Source organism: Halichoeres trimaculatus, unplaced genomic scaffold, assembly GCF_033239565.1.
Source record: "Halichoeres trimaculatus isolate MK-OKI-2021-1 unplaced genomic scaffold, fHalTri1.1 fHalTri1_scaffold_16, whole genome shotgun sequence".
Lineage (NCBI taxonomy): Eukaryota > Metazoa > Chordata > Actinopteri > Labriformes > Labridae > Halichoeres > Halichoeres trimaculatus.
The window spans coordinates 10,553,289-10,573,785 of NW_027437194.1; positions in this window are offsets into that span (position 1 = coordinate 10,553,289).

Here is a 20,497-nt window from a genome sequence, read left to right on the forward strand (position 1 = left end):
ACTCTGAGCAGAGCCAGGACGGCAGCTCTGGAAGAGCCGTGAGAACCTGAACACATCACGCCACAGCGGGGGAGGCTCTACAGACTTCCTGTTTCAGCACGGAGAGGATAGGAACACCTTCACGGAGGTTAATACAATGATCTGAGAGGAGCATTGGGATGTTATTAAAAACAATTGAAAGACCTCCACATCAGATACTCAAGCCCATTACTTTGGCAACTGTGCATCAGCCAGCAGTCTGATTTTCTGGGAATGGATAATGAAGAGAGGTCACCAAAGCATGGGGATACTGTGGGTAAGGATGTCAAGGCCAATATACACTCACCGGCCACTCTATTAGGTACCCTTTGCTAGTACAGGGTTGGACCCCCTTTTGCCTTCAGAACTGCCTTAATCCTTCATGGCATAGATTCATTAAGTTACTGGAAACATTCCTCAGAGAGTTTGGTCCATATTGACATGATAGCATCACACAGTTACTGCAGATTTGTCGGCTAAACATCCATGATGAGAGTCTCCCGTTCCACCACATCCCAAAGGTGCTCTATTGGATTGAGATCTGGAGACTGTGGAGGCCATTTGAGTACAGGGAAGTCATTGTCATGTTCAAGAAACCAGTCTGAGATGATTCCAGCTTTATGGCATGGAGTGTTATCCTGCTGGAAGTAGCCATCAGAAGATGGGTACACTGTGCTCATAGAGGGATGGACATGGTCAACAACAATACTCAGGTAGGCTGTGGACTTTAAACCATGCTCAGTTGGTACTAAGGGCCCAAAGTGAGCCAAGAAAATATCCCCCACACCATTACACCACCACCACCATCCTGAACTGTTGATACAAGGCAGGATGGATCCATGCTTTCATGTTGTTAACGCCAAATTCTGACCCTACCATCTAAATATCGACGCAGGAATCCAGACTCATCAGACCAGGCAACGTTTTTCCAATCTTCTATTGTCCAGTTTTGGTGTTGCTGTGTGAATTGTAGCCTCAGTTTCCTGTTCTTAGCTGTCAGGAGGGTCACCCGGTGTGGTCTTCTGCTGCTGTAGCCCATCTGCCTCAAAGTTGGACGTGTTGTGCATTCAGAGATGCTCTTCTGCAGACTTCAGTTGTTACCAGTGGTTATTTGAGTTACTGTTACCTTTCTATCAGCTCCAACCAGTCTGTCCGTTCTCTGACCTCTGGCATCAACAAGGCATTTTGGGCAACAGATCTGCTGCTCACTGGATTTTTCTCTCTTTGGGACCATTCTCTGTAAACCCTAAGCCTGGATCTGCTCTTTTGTACTCCGTCTGCGTCCCAGCTCCAGCAGATCAGAGCCCTCTACACTGGATACTCAAGTCTCCCATTTTTGTCGGATACCAGTGCTCAATTTACAAAAAGCAGATTGAGCAGGACAGGAAGTCATGCATGGAAACCACATAAAAACAGCCGGCAACTTTCAAAATAAAACAAAGTATGTCCAAACCAGATAGTATCTATCTTGACTAGAACAGCAAACTGACAAAATGAGTGGAGCCAGACTTGAAGTCAACAGGTTTGAGGTTTGACAGCCCAACATGAACCAGGAAAGCATCATCATTGGGGTGGGAATTCAGGGAACTTCTTGGTCTGTTGTTTGGAGGCCCTGATATGAGCCCCACTGAAGATGCAGCAGGTGTGAGCTTTAAGAAAAGAGAGCACGTAGCCAAAAGAGCAGAGACGCAACACATATATTGTGGCCACAAGTTTGAACTTCTGGGACCTCAGATTGTAGAGGTTAAATTCTTCCAGATCGTATCCAGTCCGTCTCTGCCAAACAGCAGAGGTAATCTGGTTGCCTCAAATATTGGTGCACAGTTACACAACTGTCTATCTGACTGAAGTTAAGCTCACTGTAGAGCAGACACCCCATGGTCAGAGGCTGAAGTCTGTCTTGCTCTGGTTGTAATCTCCTCTCACTTCTTGTTCTTTCAGTTAAAGGGAAGACAAAGCCACCCTGCCGCGCGGCTCATTACAAAACATTTTAGTCACGCACACAGAAAATAACTTATTAGTATAAATTGTTTGCAGCATCTTAAAAACATTGTCCTAATAAAGAATTTGTTCCTCTAATGTTCTTTAAATCATCTTTCAGGCTGCGTTTCGCTCATGGCGTCCCCCTCTGAGGATTCGCTAACATTCAGACTGTTTCAGCTTCTTTGGCACTAATTGATCTCCGAGGACTCGTCTGGTTTTCCTGTGAGGGACGTCATGTTTCTAATTACATCTTTACAAAGAGACGCCCCGCAGTATTTATCGTCTGTTTACACTGCGTCTTTCTATCTGCAGAGTGTGAATTTAAAGCGATGTACGATTGTATCTATTCTGTGTGTTTCTGCTCTTTTTCTCCCCACACACGTTTGCTTTTTCTCAGCTTCAAATTAAAAACCTCCGGTCATCCAATTAGGTCCGCTCTCCACGCCGGTCTCTCAGGACCGGCCTGGTTTCCTGCCTCAGACAGAGCGCAGCAGGAAGCTATTTTCCTTCAGGGCCGGCTAGTTTTAGAGCAACCTACTTACGGGTGTCAAAGTGTCAGCCTGTCTCTGTACTCAGGTAGGAACACCAGCAATTTATTTAGTGCCGATTACAGTCTCAGCTCGGTACCCTCTTTACCCGCTGTCTTTTCTCCCGCAGCCGCTCATTTATTCTCCTCTCTCAGAGTTTCTGCTGCTGAAGCTGCTATTTATACTCTCAGGCTCTCCAACTGTACGCAGAGCATGCTGCAACAAACCCTGACCTCAGTGTTTGATCTTTTTATATCCAACACTTCAGATGTTTTACTTTTTGATCTGTTTCCTGCACACTCCTCTAAATACCTATTTCTTTTTAAACTCGGAATGTCTCGGGAAGTCACCACTGGGCTGCGTTGGCTAAATCTGCTTGTTTCAGAATCTTTGATCATCCTCCAGATTTATTTTCAGGTCAGTGATTTAATGCGCTTTCTTTATATGCCAAATCAATATTAGCATGCTTTTTTGCTGCACAAATACTAAACAAGCATCACATGTGGAGCAGGGTTGGGAATCCAACCTGTGCATGATCTGAAAAAAGGGGTTATACTTTGACAAATTTAGGGGATGAAGACTTCTCTGACCTGGCCAGATCATTAAGAGTTACATGCAACCTGCAACTTTTAGTTCCTGTTAAAACAGTCCCCAGAGCTAAGTAGTTCCTGTGCCTGATTGTTTGTCTGACTGCGGGTGTTTTATGCAAAACAGCATCAGACTAGTAGAGGCAGTAAAACAACAACGAAGGCCTTTCAACAAAAATGAAACCTTAGAAGAGGACAGACAAGCCATGCAACCCTGCAACTGGCCTGTTAGTATGAAGGAAATCCAGCCTGTGCTGGTTTTGATGGTGCTTTACTTCTCTGCAGATGGATTTGTTGATTCTTGTAAAGAGACATTTCCAGAGACAAAGCCGTCTTAAGTCGGTCAAAGCTGTTTCTAAAAGCCCAAAACAGCTCGGAGCGGTGAAACAGCGGACTGAGTGCTCCCCCATCTAAAGCTTGAAGACAGAAGAGCTGGAGCCGTGGTTGAGCTTCAAAAAGAGCCCATTGATTGAGGACTTTGAGTTGGATGCATCCTTCTCTAATGGCCTTAGATCATCATTAATAACTGATCTGATGAGGAGATTATAACAGGTATATATATGTATATCACACCAAACATGTATGCATTCCATTTAGGAGTAAATTTATCCTCCAGAGCTAAATTTAGATCCTAGTTCCTGTGGGAGAAACACAGTAAAAGTGACTGCACTGATGGGTGAAGGAGAGTATCATCTGCATAACGACAAACATTTATTGAGTGTTACCACGATACAACCTTCAGGAGATTGTTCAAGAGATTGTGACGGCCAGTTATATTCATATTCATTTGAACAGATTTTATTTTTCAGGATGCTGATAAAAAGTCTAACCTCATCAGTGTCTCTATTTTCCCAGAGGCCATCTCTCCTCTTCCTCCTCGTGGTTCTCTGGCTTTGCTAACATCACTTTAAATCTCCCGTCCTGTCACTGGAGCTTCAGTACTTTCATGTTAAGGAGAAGATTAACCTTTAAAGGCACAACGGGGACCTGGTTTTCTCCTTCACTTTTAATGTGCTGGGCACTTCCTGGTAGAGGACTACCAGATGCGCTGCCTCAAAGGCTCAATGCTACGGCTGATATCTGAGCATTTACAGGAAAGCAGGAGGAGATGCACCAAAACTCAACTAACTCTGTCTAAGCCCTCTCCCCCCTCTCCTCCTGTCTCTGTCCTCAGGGCAACATGCTGCATCACTGTTCAGTTTCTGGGCTATTTCAGGAACAGCAGCATCATGTTACTGCTTTTATTTCCCAACAGCAGCCTCCAACAGGACAGGGGCTTTGATTCGAGGCACACTGAGCATTTAATAGGACAGCGGGTTGGTAATCCAGCCCTGCAGCACCAACGTCCTGCTCCAATCACGCCGATATCTGCGCCCCTTACTCTGCAGAACAGGGGAACAGGCCGACAACACGTCAACAGTCTTTAACACAGTTTGGAGTTTAATTTCACAGCAATTAGCACAAAGCTCTGTTTTAATACAACAAATACTGGAAACTCAGGCACGGCTCTTGGAGTGTAAGGCTCACACACACAAAGCAGAGGGCTGTGCAGTCTAATTCTTCCTATGTCAGGACAAACGGAGAGCAATTGTGCTGAATACAGAGGAGATGTCAGTTTTGCCTCACAGCCTCTAAAGACACAACGATCAGCAGAACACGTTCAACCAAAGTTTTATTTTGCAATAGAAATTACTACAGCTATATTCTCTGCTACTCAGCTGCCAGTAAGAGACAACTTTTACTTTGATACATTACAGCAAAGAAGACAAAAATGAACCATTTCTGCAGAAGATACATGGCTACTGATTCTTGAAAAGTCTGCTGCTCTGAAAGAAATTGTGTTACAGCATTAAGTATTAACAAAGGCCTTTCTATTTGAATCTAAAAAGCTTCCTAGTATCTTTTATCAAAAACCACATATTTTGGCTAAGTTGTTTTGAATGAGAGGTGAAACATCTTCCCAAACTCTACACAGAATAACCACGACTTGGGTGAATGAAAATCTATGAGGACAAACTATGTGTTTGTATGTGTTCCAGAGCCAAACTGTCTAAGAGTCAGAGTCAGGAGTATTCAAAGAAACTGCAGCTTGACCACCGAGATCTGCCCCAAAGAGTCAGGATGGAGAAAATCAGGAGCAGAAAAAGCTTATTGAACAGTATAAAACTGAAAACTGTCAAGAAATTAACCCAAGGTTTCTAAGGCCATGTCCACGCGTAGCTGGGTATTTGGGAAACCCTATATATTTTTATATGTATGCGCCTGTAATCCACACGAAACTGCGGCTTTACGTCACTAAAAACAATGTTTTCTGAAAACTCCAGCCAAAGTGAAGATTTTGGAAACCCCGTTTTCACGCTTTGGTGTTGATGTCTGTAAACAGAGTTTTCGGTACTCAAACGTCACAGCTGAAAAACTGGGTCTCATTCTGATTAGCTGGCACTGGTTTGACGTCTGAAAAACACTGACATGCCCCTAGCTGCACTTATTGGCTGATTTGCCCACTGCTTGTGGATGAAAGTTGTTTTAAAAACGAACAAGGGTGGGACATTTGTTTCTGAAAATGGCAAACAGGAGGAACAGTTAAAGCTGTGGGGCTCCATGATGTACCCAGGTCTATCTGATTTAGGATGCTTCAAGGTCCACAAAGCACAGACAAGACCTCCACTGAAAAAAAAAACAACACTTCAGGAGAAAGTGGAACAGGACTGGAAACTAGTTGAGAATTAAGTAGATGGTTTTGAGCGATCTCTAAAGAGCAGCTGTGGAAAGTCATATGTAGCATATATTTACCTTTAAATTATAATTTAGTATAAATATAATAGCAACACAGGATGAAAAGGCTTACAACATCAGAAGATCTAAACTCAAAACATGGAAATAAGGCTTGTGGCAATACTCAATAGACACAAACAGACTGTACCTGAGGTTTTCAAATATTGTTTGTATTCTAAAGGAAATTCAAATAAATAAATAAACCAAAGTTATTTTCAGAACATATTTTTCTTAATGAAAGTATTTGAAACACAATAAAACTCAAGATATGTGTCTTCTATTGAAATTCAAATTTGATTGTTTACATCAAGTCCATTACATTTTACAAAATTGTGCTCCTCTTTTGGAAGCTTTGAGTCCATGTGGCTAGAAAAATAATTTGTTTCTCAAAGTTCCTTATCTATGGAGTTAATATGGAACACCATTCCAATATGTTGACAGTCTAATAAAGAATAACTTAATAATAATTTAATACTCTCAATTTCTGCTTTTATTTATTTATACATATACAATACAGCCTATAGTACGTTCAAAAGCAAATTATTAGGCACACATTGAAAGAAATATACTCCCTATTGCAGCTCACAAGAGAACCACACTGGACCTGAGCACGCCAGGTAAATTCCCTCCACCTGAGCATCTCCTCTGCTGGAGAGGAGATCCAGAGCTGGAGGCAGATCTGGGCTGCAAAGACGTGAATATGCAGATCCCCTCCTTACAGGAGCTTCACAAAGCTGTGTGAAAACATGACTCACATCAGAGTGGAGAACCTGTCATTTCCCACCGTTTGCTGCCGGAAACATCCTTAATCACGTTTGCATATCAATACTAATAACGCTGTGGCCTGTTCTGCCACGAGCTGCACCTGAACATGAAAAGAAGAACAGAGACGCTCTGAAACTTCACAGCCTGGGTTTTAATGGTGTCAGAGCTGCTCTCATTACTCTCTGAGGCTGTTTGTTCACCTGAAACCTGCATGAATCAGACAAAACCAGCATCATTCACTATTAAAGAGCAGCGCACATGTTTTCAATAAACACTAACAACTGAACATAACAGGCAGATGTTTTTATTCTGTCAGCAGGATGTTTGGTATTCATGCCAGTTGCTTGAGCCAAACTGAAATATTTCACTTTAGACAAAAACAATCTTTTCATCCATATTTTTTTGCTGTTGATTTACCTGGAGGTCAAACTTTTCGCACGGCTGTTTCATAAATTTTTATTTTCCTGCAGAAGGCAAGACGTCGACATGTTTATTTCTTACTTATAACAGATATCACAATCTGCTGTACAAAAGAAACAGTTGTTTTCATGCAGCTGGCGTGCCCACTCCGTCCTCGCTCTTCAGATTTCCCTCTCAGGGCTGTTTGTCTCTCTCTCTGCATCTCCCTCCCTCTGTCATGTCTCATATTATCATCAATAATTTACAACCTGAAAAAGAAACCAGTTTGAAAATAGCTGGTGGACATTAACTGTCTTGTCTTTGCAGAGTGATATTCCCAGAAATTCCTCTTGTCTCTTTGCAAAGTCCTTGATAAGAACTAGACTATAAATAGTCAGGCTGTGTTTTCTGAAGCTGGGCTGTATCTTTGAGAAAAATCCCAGGGGAAGACCCAACTCCACATATTTAATGTTGTGACTGTCTATCTTCCTGTTGTTGTCTGAGCCATAAACCAAAAGCCGCAGACGGGCTGGAGGAACAGAGCCGTCCTTAAGGAGGAGGAGGAGGACTAAAATAAGATTTAAAAAATGAGGGGATGGTGGACTTTGAAAATGACTTGACCCAAAACTAATGCCTTCAGCTTTTCCTTTAGCTCAGCCAGTGTTTCTCCATCGTGTCTTTCTACATAACATCACCTCCACTCCCTCACACCTGGATCGATCTCTCTACTTTTCAGTAAGCTGTGTTTACAAATCGCTTCGTGCCCTTTTGGGCAAAACAGGGCCCTGTTTGATGTTTTACAGTCCCAGTTTCACTGTGTCCATCTTTCCGCATTCACAATTTAACTGGGTCGGTCTCTGTTAAGTCTTGGATTTGCTATATGTTTATACAGAGTAACCGTACCTGTTGCACTTAGTTTTGGAATTTGAACACTGCTAAGTCTCAGTTTCACTGTGTTTCTAAAATAAGTCCCACTTTCCCTTTTGCTTTCTATGCCTACACAATCTACACAACAGTTGCAATAGCTGAGTCTCAGTTTCATTGTATTTATCTCTGAAGGGTTTTAGTTTCACTGTATTTATCTCTGAACAGTCTCAGTTTCACTGTATTTTCCTTCTCAGTCAGGGGTATATTGTATTTATCCGCAAAGGGTCTTAGTTTCACTTTTTTTTTTTTTTCTGCTGAGTCTAAGTTTCATTGTTTGAAGTTCCTGCTGAGTCAGGATTTTACTGTTTCACGGTCTCCAAAACGTGTAGTGATCACTTTCTTAAAGCTATGGTCTACGATCTGAAACCCAGTTTGGTTGATGAGACACATTTGAAAACGCAGCCTCACTCACCCCTCCCCTCCGTGTTCCAAGATCCCACCCTCCAGCTCGTATCACCCTTCTTCGCCTTCTAACAACACGCCCCCTCTGACAGAGCAAGAAGCCGGCCGGCAGAAAATGTAACAAACAAGACAGTCATTCTCCTTTCATTGCGCTTCAGTTTCTATGTACTTTTTTAACTTAGTCATAGTTTCACTGTAACTGTCTTACATGGGTCTGAGCTTTGCTTAATTTGTCTAGAGTCCCTATTTAAACGTATCTGTCTCTAAAAAGTCTCAGTTTCATTGTTAAGCTATGCAAGTGTGAGTCACAATGTATTCAGCCAAGCATTAAACTGTACCTGTTTAACCTCAATCCCAGTTGCACTGTTTCTCTTTTAGCTAAGTCTCAGTTTCAAAGTATCAAGCTTATTTATTTCAACTTACAACAAAAGTTATCGTGGTAAGCAAAGAGCAGATTTAAACTGTTCTCTGTGTAATATTTTCAAAGATCCAACATTAAGATGAGATAAAAGAGCTGAGATCTACTCTACCACACCACTATGGGATCCATATACACAGATTTTTTTAAGTTTTAATCCCATCTAAGATGAATAATATCTTAAATGCAGGTATTTAAAGTCCAAAGCTCAAGTTATTGTGAGCAATGATTTATGAAGAATAACAGTACAAACAGGTCAGTTACAGCTGGATGGTTTCAAATTGTCTCATTAAACATTTTCTATATCTGAGTATGAACTGTGCTCATATGTATCTAAATAGTTCAAACACATATTAGTTAAACAAGTTAAGCTACTTTCTTTTATTTGGTAAAATACTTTTATAACTCTGTTCTGCAGATTGCTATTTAAAGCAGGAGGATCTTTGTGAAATCAAAGAAAATGTGTTTTCTATTTGTCACACACACTCACCCTAAATGTGTGTGTTTGTGCGTGTGTGGGTGTGTGTGTGTGTGTGTGTGTGTGTGTGTGTGTGTGTGTGTGTGTGTGTGTGTGTGTGTGTGTGTGTGTGTGTGTGTGGTGGTGGTGGGGGATTTACAAAGGGGGAATCAGATAAAGTGTCTGAGTGGAAGAATTGTTCTCTGTGTTCATTTCCTGAAACAGGAGCAGGAGTGTGATGTAGTCACCTCCTTGTTGCTCTCCTCTTTCTCTGCACATTGCTCCATCCATATCCATTCTTCCTTCTTTTTAAGTTGTCGTACTCAGGTGAAATATAACAGAACAGGATGAAAGAAATGTACAACAATATCACCCTTTTTTCCACTAAAACTGAAAATAAAAGTTTTTTTTCACGTACAGCGAGTATAAATGGATGTTGTGGAGCAAAAGAGAAAGGAAATGTGGCACAGAGTTTGACAAACAGGCTCCCAGTTTGAGAAGATGTCCCCACTTACAGGACTCTGAAATATAAACACACCATCAAACCTGGGCCTTTTCTGAATGTGTGTTTTCAAAGTGCAACCCCGCCTTCACTCACCTGTGATTTTATTCTGTTTTCCCTTTCTTGGCTCTTATCCTGCTGATGTGTATCAAAGGCTGGCCAATGCTCTGTCCCTCCACCAGTACTACAGATCCCGCTGATAGTGGCAGCTTTAAACACAGCGACTTATCACTCTGATGATAACACCCTTCAAACAGCAGCAAGCTGCACTTCAGATGTAAACAAAGAGACACCTGTAGAAACATAGAAGACCATCGGCATCTTCTTCCCTCTCATCACTTTTACACATCACAAAGATGTTTACCTGTCCCGCAGCAGGGAGCAGAAAGCTGACCTTGATGTTTGGAGCCAAAGAGCAGGAAAAACGAAGGAAGATGAAACAGAACAAAGGAGGAGGACATGAAAGAAAGTGCTGCTGCTCCATGTGTTTATCCACTCAGATGGTTGGAGGAAGTGCAGCCTCAGCCCCCGCGAGCCCCAAACCTTCCTCTGAGTAACGATCCCAGCCAGCGGAGTGTGACGGTATCGATACAGAGAGGGAAGGATTGGATTTGTTTCATCCCCTTGTTCACGGCGCTGATCAATGGGCAGCTGTAGGAGATAGCACACAGAGAACACACAGACAAATCAGAAACCTGCTGCTTCTCGGAAACCAGACAGTCTAACAGATTTTTATTATTACTCTGCAAACATTCCTGCAGGTCACACCAGATGTTTGATTCATAAAACTTGACTCTTTGTTTCAAACAGTTAGCAGCATTGAGGATAACTTCATTTCTTGATGCTGCGTCCGATACCAGAAAGACTACAGGAAGGCTTCCTCTTCTTCTCCTTTTTTAAGTGTCTGTGTATTTGTTGGTTTTAAATCCCAAAGAAAAATCTGATTAAATTAAAACTCAAGTCATGTCAACTCAATACATGAAATCAAAAATAGGAGGTAATGGAAAAAAGTTTTGATGAACACAGGACTCTGTGATAGAAGTGTGGTTAGAAAAACCAACTTGAAAAAGACAAGTACGGTGAAACTAAGACTTGAAAGAGACAAAAACAGTATAACAAATACAATTAAACTAAGACCAAGAGAAATGCAGTAAAACTAAGACTCAGTGGAGAAATTGAGTGAAACTAAGACTCAGTAGATATAAATACAGTGAAACTAAGACTTAAAAGAGACAATGAAGAGGAACTGAGACTTGTTAGAAAGATACAGTGATCCTGAGACTCAGAAAAGGCAAATACATTGAGGCGGAGAATTAAAGTGACAAATACAATGAAACTAAGAGAAAAATACAGAAAACTAAGACTGGACAAATCCAGTGAAACAGACTCAGGAGAGACACAGTAAAATGGAGACTTACTGAAAGTTTCTGTCAAACCAAGACCTGGAAGAGGTGGAGAAACAGCAGTAATAGACAAGGGTACAAGAAAACTGAGACTCTACAGACAAATACAGTGAAGCTGAGACTTATCTGAAACAAAATTGGTAAAACAGACTCTACAGAGGTGCCTGCACAGTAAAACTAAGATCAATACAACGAAACTCAGACTGAACAGATTGACATTGGTGTTTCTACTGAGTTCTAGTTTCACGGTACTTGTCCGTTCTGAGTCTCAGATTCAGAGAACAACAGGCCCTGCATGTTGTGTGTGCATATGTGTGTGTGTGTGTTATGAATTTTTATCACGCCTTATGTGGTTTGTTTAATTCTTGTTATTTTTAGTGCTGCTCTCACTCCATATTTTACACCACCGCAAAAAAGCATGCTTGGCCTGACACACACACACACCCACACCCACACACACACAACAACACACACACACACACACACACACACACACACACACACACACACACACACACACACACACACACACACACACACACACACACACACACACACACACACACAGGCGCACCAAAGCAGTCAGTCGTTCTCTTATTTCAGCTGACGTACCACTCATCACACCAGCGGCAGAAAGGGACTGCAGGAAGGTCCTCTTTTATGAGTCTTGGAGCATGGATGTGTGTGTGTGTGTGTGTTAGTGTGTGTGTGTGTGTGTGTGTGTGTGTGTGTGTGAGCTGTCACTGTGATAGCTGCTGACAGCCTCAGAGTGCTTTCATGGCCCTGTCACATCCCTGAACACGGCTGCATGCAGTGAAAATCTTCCAGTCTGCTTCACATTTTGCGCTCTGATCAGCAGCGAGTGTCCGACCTCTGTGTTTGGCTTCTGTTTTTACATCAGGTGCATATGTGTGTGCGTGTGTGTGTGTTTACGTGTTTGTGTTAATGATTTATTATGCAGGAATATTTCCACCTCCCATCACCTCCTTCCTGTCGAGGTGCTATTTCAGACCTTTTAATCTCCTCTGTTCCTCTCACTTCCTCCTTTTTCAATTTCACAGTCAGAGCAGACGTGTGGTGTTCATGAAGCAAAGTCTTCTCAGAGGTTAAAATGAACAAAACAAAACACCTGTAGACGTCTCTGCTGCCGTCACCTCCTCTTCAACAACTCTCTGTAAACATCTATGAACCAGGAGACCAGTTTCTGGAGTTTGCAGTGCTATGTTGGAGTGCAGTCAGGTCAGTTTATCACCTGGACCCTTCTACTACAGTGCTGCTGTAATCTGTGCAGAGTTTGGTTTGTCATCCTGGCCATGTTCCTGTGCTTTCCTCTTCGCATGGTTCTGTTTAGTATCTCCTTGCACCATCAGGTTTCCTGCGTCTTTATTTCCTTACATTAGCATTCCAGCGCTTGCCGATGTGACTGGCACAGTTTGGTGTTTGAACACAGAGGAAGCTGCAAACAGACCGACACACTGAACCATCAAACAGAGAATTAATGAGCCTGAAGCAGAAAAAAAGTGTTTTCCATCCACAGCTGCAGCCGCATTCCCCTGACTTTTAATCCAATATTCATCCACAAGCACCTCTCTCCTTCCATAATTACCCTACCCCCCAACCCCCCACCTACACACACACACATACACACTCACACACTTGTTGCTATAGTGACAGTCAGGAACCCTGTGTCCCTTTAGTAACGCACATCGCAAACACGCCATTACAAATCTGTCACAAATGCAGGTTGTGTTATGGTATGTAAAATATATAGATCCCTTTTTATATCAAAGATACATCACTATATATTGATAGATCTAAATCATATAGATATCTCTTTAAAGACCTTTTAGACCAATAACCCAAAAGACTGTTTTGAAGATATAAACCTTAAAGAAAAGGAAAAAAAAATCTCAGAAAACTTTAGCCAGGCTTTTTGCTACAAGTGGAGTCGCCCCCTGCTGGGCATTAAATTGAACATGTAACCAAACAATAGAATGACATCAAAGCAACAGCATGATATAAATGCAGAAGAATAATACAAAAGGGAGTGACACAAAAGCATTGAACTATATCACAGTAATACATCAATGCAATCAAAACAATAGAATGACCTCAATGCAATAAAACAAGATCGAAGCAACAGAATGAAAGTAAAGATTGAGTTTAAAGAAACAGTGACAGTAAAGTCAAAGTGATGGAATGAGGTAGAGACTCTGATGGACTTGCCCTCTGCTGGACAGTACAAGAACTTGCACAGATTGAAATCCAAGTCCAGACATATTTAGAGTAGACTTAAAACCCTCTGTGCTGCGTGCACACAGTCACATTGTCACATAAGCACACACACCTGCACACACACATGGCTAAACACCAAAATAAACCTGTTTAAATGTGTGAAAGCTAAAGGCTAACCTGCTGCAGGCCTCAGAGTCTCTCCATGACTCAGAGCACAGACCTGCACTGACTACTTTCACACACATTCAGACTTCATTATTCAATGTGGAGGGGGGGCCGTTTGTCAGGTGTGTCAGCCCTCATTAACACACCTCTCAGACCCCCCATCCTCCACCTTCCCTCACAGCTCTGCTCGCTCTCACCTGACCTCGTCGGGTGGCTGATAATGGCGTCTGCCTCCCCGTGTCTCTCTGGTCCCTGGGTCCTGATGGAAACGAGGTGGAGCAGGAACGATGTCCCCGCAAGCCCGGCTGACATTAATCATTACAATAAATGTCCAACACGGTTAGAGTTCCACCTTACTCACCATCGCCCTGCTCCTTTTTGCTACTGCAGGAGGAGGAGAGGAAGGAGCAAGGGCAAAGAGATGAAGACATCATTTTAAAAATGTGTCGTTATTAAACATTTTATTCACTTATTGTGTCCATATCTATGTTTAAATTGTATCTGATTATTAACTCTGCACCTTGTTAACACAAACCTGCTTTCATGTCTCAGTAAAAAGCAGCTCCTGTTTCCTTCTCTCCTCTGTCTGTCAGTCTATCCATTAATCTTAACAGCCCATTAAAGTTACTGACCCTGCATCTCTCTGGGGGTCCTGAGGCTGGATTCCTGGAGGTCCTTCGGGATTGTTGCTGAAGACCTGCCAAGCTTCAGCTGCTGTGACTATTACAGTCGCATCATCACTATTATCATCATCGTCACTATAAAATCATATCATTATTATCATTGTGTCTAGAAAAGCACTCAGAGAGCGCAGACCTCCACCAAGCATATTGTGATTGTCACCAACACTGAAGTCCTACTTTAATGTTATACTCCCTTTCAGCCGACTGTCTGCTAAATTTGGTGTTAGTTGCAGATTCAATATTTTTTTACTTTACAGTGCTGAAAATTATGGTGACCCAACACATATTTCATTTTCCAGATTGTAGTATCCAGAATATTGCCGGAATCTGGATCGTACATTTACATCTGTCAGAATTTATGGTGACCTAGTCTTGAAATCATTTGCAAAGCAATCCAACCATTTATCATGGAGTCATATAAACATATGGTGAAAACGGACCTATCTCACAATAATAAAAAACCCTTTAAAAAAATCCTGGATCAAGACAGTGATCTGGATCACCTCCAAAATGTTATCACTTCTTCCTTATCCCATTTTGAACATTTCCTGAAAATTTTATCAAGATTTGTTTGTTACTTTTTGAGTTATGTTGTTCACAGACAAACAAACAAACAGACATACAAACTCCTCAAAAAACACAACCTCCTTGGTGGAGGTAAAAATCATCACCACCTCTATCAAAATCATTATCATCCTCATCATCATCATCATGAACGTCTTGAGAAAACTTTGTGATCTGGTGCTATGTGAATAAAGATTGACAGATGGGGCTGCAATGTCCAATCAGTCAGTGATATTTCATACACTGGCGTATCTCTCAGTTGTGAGACTTTGGTGAAGGCTGCTCCTGTGTCTTTACCAGTTATCACTTTTCATATTTCCCTCCTCTCTGCTCTGAGGGCTAAAAACTGTAGAGACATCATTCTAGAGATCTGAGATACAGAGCTTGTAGCTCATTGCTTATATCTCTTCCTGCTTTCTTAGGGGTAACATTTTCTAATCTATGAGTAAAGAAATTAAAGGCTAGAGGATCTTCATTAATCTGGATAAACCCTGTTGACAGGTAAGACGGGGCGGCTGTAGCTTCTCCTCTTTGCTTCCTGGTTGATTGTGAGTCAGCTGGAGCGTTTCCAAAAAGAGAACAACCCCACTGGGGTGTCACTTCTGTACTTTCAGGTCACTTCTGCTCTTGTTTATTCTTCACAATGACCTTCGCTCTGCCCTCTTATAAAGTGAAACCCTGTCCTCCACTTATGTGCTCCAAAACTGAGTAAGAGGCTTTTAAAAAAATGACCTCTCTCCGCTCTCTCCTCTTTCTGCCTGGCATGTTTGTATTTTTCCTCCTCTGATTCAGTTTGCAGTGATTCATACCTGATAAACACTGATTAAAACCAGCGTGTCCTCACACACACACATACAGAAGAAAGTACAGACACAGACAGGCAGGTGTGGAGAAAAATAAAGGATCAGCTTTCTCTGTATGTTTGAGTGTAATTCACAGATCTAAAGTCAGTCTCTGGATTTGAGAATCAGATATCACGGCTTCCTTAACAGTGGACCAGCAGCTTCATAAATTGGGTCCTTTTTGCCAGCCAGATAGATATGAGTTCTGTCAGTTAATTTTCTTGAACCACACAGAAAGGATCCGTCTTCAGGAAGCAGAAAACTCTGTGATATGTGTGTCAAGACATTTCCACTGACACAGCTTCATCGGTATATGTGTTTGTGTGTGTGTGCGGTGGAATCAAAGCAACAACAAAAAGTTGAGATGACTCGTCAACACGGACGTCCCGCTGTGTTCTGATCCTGTTTACGGTGGAGAACAGATGCTCCTCTGTGCAGCCTGTCATGTGCACAAAGATAATTGCTCTCAGTGGTTGAATCGTGCTGAGGAAACCATGTTTTGGACAGGAGTTAACAACCTCAAAAAGAGTTTGCTTTCTTTTATGCTCTGAAGGATACCGCTGGGCCTCTTCATTCAAGTCATGGAAATCTATGCTGGCCGGATGAAGCGTATTGCGTAGATTTGAATCTGTCAGTAACCTGGATTTAGGCTGACAAGTGAGCTGATGAACTTGAATTTCCCCTATAACATCACAGCTAGTGGACAACATGAAAAAACACTGCAACCATTCAGCTTATTGTGTCACATGTTGACTATTTCAACCTGTTTTTGCATCCTTACTTTCACGTGTTTATTCAAACCTCGGAGGTTCATGAAAGTCTTCACAATAAAATCATCAAATAAAAACATGTAACCTATATGAAAAGCTCTGGATGGTATCAACCATGATGGATCTTCTTCCTTCAAATCACACAATATCTCAGTCTTCAGCGCACAGCCCAGCATCTGCTCCTCCATTTGTACGCCCACACGGCGTTGCTGGCAGAGGAACCACACAAACAGAAACTCCAACAGCTGTTGTTACAGATGTTACTTTTATTTAGATCTCCACACACAGATTTCAGTTAAACGCTGGAGCGCTGTTAAACTTTACAAATATATCAGCAAATTTACAACCACACCTCCACCTGCAGCCTCCATGCACCCACACATTCCTCTTCCCTGCAACATAAGCATCATGTACAACCCCGCTAGCGCCCCCTATATGATTAATTTAACGAAAGCTTTGGTCTCGGGGAACATTTTTAGCTTATCTTTGATATTGTACCAGAAGTTGGGATTAAATTACAAGATGAGACACACTGAGTGGAATATGGCATCCCACAGGGCACCATCATTGGTCCTCTGTTATTTCTCTTTAACACTGCAGATTAGTCTCTGGATTTTCCTCCATCTCTGCTGATTTGAAGGTAAAGTAATGCTAAATCAGTTTTTGGATGGTTTTTGCTCAAGAGTATGTCTTTTAATGTCAAAAACTAAAACTAGAATCAGAAGTAAAGCTCCTCCTCAGGTCAAACCATTGAGATTTTTTTGTAATTTTACTGGATCAAAACAATAAAGGACAGGAATACATTCATCCAGTTGTAATGAAAACAAAAACATATTTTATGATGAGCAAAAACCAGGTTGTGAAATCAGAAATTTACCTTTGGATTGCAGTTATACCGACCAGTTTGTTACTTCTTATGTAAATATTGTTTTGGCTGTTGCTCTTGCTACAAACTTTCTTAAGTTATGACAGATTTTGGATTTAAAAATACATTTTCTTAAGATAAATGTGCCTATTTCATTTTTTTTCCCTTGTGCTTACTCATCAAATAATCTTATCCTAAAAGTTTTATTTTGAATAAAACATGCCTTGATTGGATTTGAAAGTTACAATTTTAAAGGAAAAAAAGGCAAAATTTTCTCACGGTAAATTTGGACAGCATTTAAATGTAGCCTATGAAGGCAACAAGTGTTAACTGAATTAAGTCTTCCTTGATTAGACCTTATTTTTTGGAACGTCAGTTGGAAATGTTGCTGAAAAAAAGATGAAACCCTCTTAAGGAGAAGGATGTATCCTCTGGAGACCAGGCTGATTTATAAACTTATGAAGTGACAATCTTGTCCAAAACGGGCCAATAAAATTCAACCCTGTCTTTTATTTATTGTTTTTTTTCTTTCTTTGTCTTATTTTTTCTTCTTACTTTTTTTTTTTACAACTTTTAACCTGACAAAGAATAAAGAAGTTGATAAATTCATTAAAAACAAATGTGGTGTATCCAGAAAGGGGTCTTTTGCCTTCTTTTGCCCACAGATAATCAAAGATATATTTGCTGATAGCTTATTTTGATCACCAGTTGAGGGTTTATGGAGGTTAAAAGCAATATGTTTAATCTACCAGGGACCATGAATGGCAAATATTTCCGGCTTTGTTAGCTGAAATTCACCATGAGTATGGCAATGAGTATTTTAACCCTCGGGGACCATGGAAACTCATCTGATTTAATTGCAATCTGGCTCTTTGGATGCTATAACTCTGGACTGGTAAGTTGGACATGTGTCCTCTTTTCCGGGCTGCTAGCGGGGCAGCAACACTCCTCCTCCCCTTCCACCGCCCACTGTAACATTATTTTAGAGAGACCAGTGAAGTAAGGCCACAGCACAGTCACAGAAACTGATCTCTCTTTGACTACCAGCTGCTGCAGGACGGCAGGTGACGTTCCACCTGAACCCGGAGCTTGGTGGCCACCTCAGCACATCATGCTTTATTTTATTTATTCATTTTTTTCATCATGATCCACATCCTGTAGCTTCTATGAAACATAAAAAATACCCCACAGAGTGGCCAGAGGTAAAGAACACACTGAAGAACTCTCACACACACACGCACACACAGATTAAACACTTCATGGGGGCAAAGGAAGGACGCAACTTTCTGAATGTTAGAGGCAACTGGACAGTTGGTCAACCAAACCATCCTCATTATGGCATCAGCCTGGGATGGCATTGAACCTTTACTTTTATCTCTCTGATTCTTTCTGGTGGCTTTAAGATTGAAGTGAAACTCTCATTTTCTATTTGTTGAAGGCTGAGGTGCACCAACACAAAAGTTCACCATGATGTAAAACAGTGAAATCAAAGCAAACCAGCAGCAATAAACATCTGAATGTGAAAACTGCTCAGACTCATCAATCACAGTGTTGACATATGAAGTAATCTTTCAAAGGGCATTGCTAGCTCTGTATTATTTCCAGACACAATAAAAAGTAAATACACTCAAGTATATTTCATTTATTTTTCCAAATCAAGGCCTCAAAAAAGATTTAAAGTTAAATTCAAGGTAAAATTTCAAACCTCTTTCCAAACTCTACTGTTTAAACAGAACCTTGGGATGAGATTAAATCTGTATTTAAAGTCATCCTTGAAGAGGGATTTTGAAGACCTCACAAGTAAAAACATTAAAATGTCTCCTTTGGAGAAAATGCCTGGTTATTATTTGCCAAATTTGAGATTTTTGGTACTAAATCAAACTTTTCCTTGAAAAGTTGTTGAAAAAAAAATGAAATCATCTCAAGGAAGTCGATGTATCCTTATAAGGATCTCTTGTCTGAAAATAATCTATTAAAATCATCTTCTTTTTTTGCAATTTTAGTTGAATAAGAATCAAAGAATGGATGAAAGCATTGCAGTTCAATCGCAGAAGAGAAAAAATACCAGTAAATGACTACTCTGCCAATAAGAGTCATGTCTAAAAGAAAACAGAAACTTTAGCCTGCATTGAAAAAGTCCCACTCTTGCTCTGACAACTTTTCTTGACTCACATGATTGTAGACGTTCGCAGTTGGATTCACGTTCTATTTCATGACAAAAATAAAGTTTCAATTAACAGATACGTTGACGACTCCACGGTTTATGCAAAGTAGCTAACACATGACCTCATCGCCCTGCTTCCTAAAGCTGTCTGAACAAAGAAAAGTAGGATTAAAAGAAGATCCACTGTTTACCTTTACCAACTTCCTCCAGAGGGGCCCCCAGATTCAACACGTCAACTCCACAGGGTGATTACAGCCTGAAAGCTCTTCCTGTTCAATCTCAAAGTCGGAGCCCCGGGACAACCTGATCACTATCAAATCTTGCTGTGTAAAGAGTGGCAAATTTCCCCTCTGACCTTTGACACTGTGGAAAAAATGTTGTACAATCTTCATGGAACTTCAGGCCTTGTTAGAAATGCAAATAATGGACCACAGGAACCATTAAGTTCCTGGAACTTCTGGTTGGAAAAAGGCCACTTAATTCAGAAACAAATGAGACACATTTCAACTTGAAAATACACTACTAAAACCCTCCAGAGGGGGCGCCAGAATCAACACATCATTTAAACTTCTCATAGGATGATTATAGCCTGTTTCAGGGCAGGAGGTTGAACTCTTTCAAGCTCAAAATATGTTTTGATAGTAAGACCCACGACATCTAGAAATGACCTCATAAGTAACAAGCATTTATCCAATCTTGCACTTGAGTTGCCGCTGACATCTGAATATTTACAGCCTTTCTTTGCAGCCATTAACACACAGATACACACACAGTCACATACACACTCACGCTCCCAACAAACACCCACATAAAGAAAGACTCACACACTCGGTTTACACTAACAGGATGTGAAATATACACTCCTCCACTGAGACTCGGTGACGTTTTTCATATTCCACATTAAATGAAGTTTGTACAGAATGTCGACAACAAAATAAGATAAAGACCCGCAAAAAGCACACTGGTGTACAGCATGAGTGTGTGTCCATGTGGGGACCCTGTTTGCCCGCTAACGAGGTCTAAGGGGAATGAGAGTGTGTATGTGC